This window comes from Penaeus monodon, chromosome 21 (assembly GCF_015228065.2).
Source record: "Penaeus monodon isolate SGIC_2016 chromosome 21, NSTDA_Pmon_1, whole genome shotgun sequence".
NCBI classification, from domain to species: Eukaryota; Metazoa; Arthropoda; class Malacostraca; order Decapoda; family Penaeidae; genus Penaeus; species Penaeus monodon.
In genome coordinates this window covers 3,967,313-3,967,541 of record NC_051406.1, presented here as the reverse complement: position 1 = coordinate 3,967,541, position 229 = coordinate 3,967,313, and the positions used below count along the sequence as shown (strand labels likewise).

Here is a 229-nt window from a genome sequence, read left to right as displayed (position 1 = left end):
TTTCCCTTTACCTTTACATTGGTTCAACATTTATCAATAACCATCAGCTAGAAATATTACCGCATGGGCTTAAATATTGGAGATAATACACTCTAAATATAAGACCTGGAAAATCTTATCCCTTTTGTCTTGGTGTTCAAAGGTGGGCCAAGATGGTTGACTGGCTACCTTATAATGTACGAAAAATTATCACCAGTATTGTAACAAATAATGCTAGATGGAATGTATG

At 34.5% G+C, this 229-nt stretch overlaps 1 protein-coding gene across 1 annotated transcript in view; it reads right to left on the bottom strand.

Moving 5' to 3' along the window:
* The window catches only part of LOC119586122, a gene marked incomplete at its 5' end in the record, with an annotated part of 6,603 nt that overhangs the window by 3,585 nt on the left and 2,789 nt on the right, over nucleotides 1–229 (bottom strand).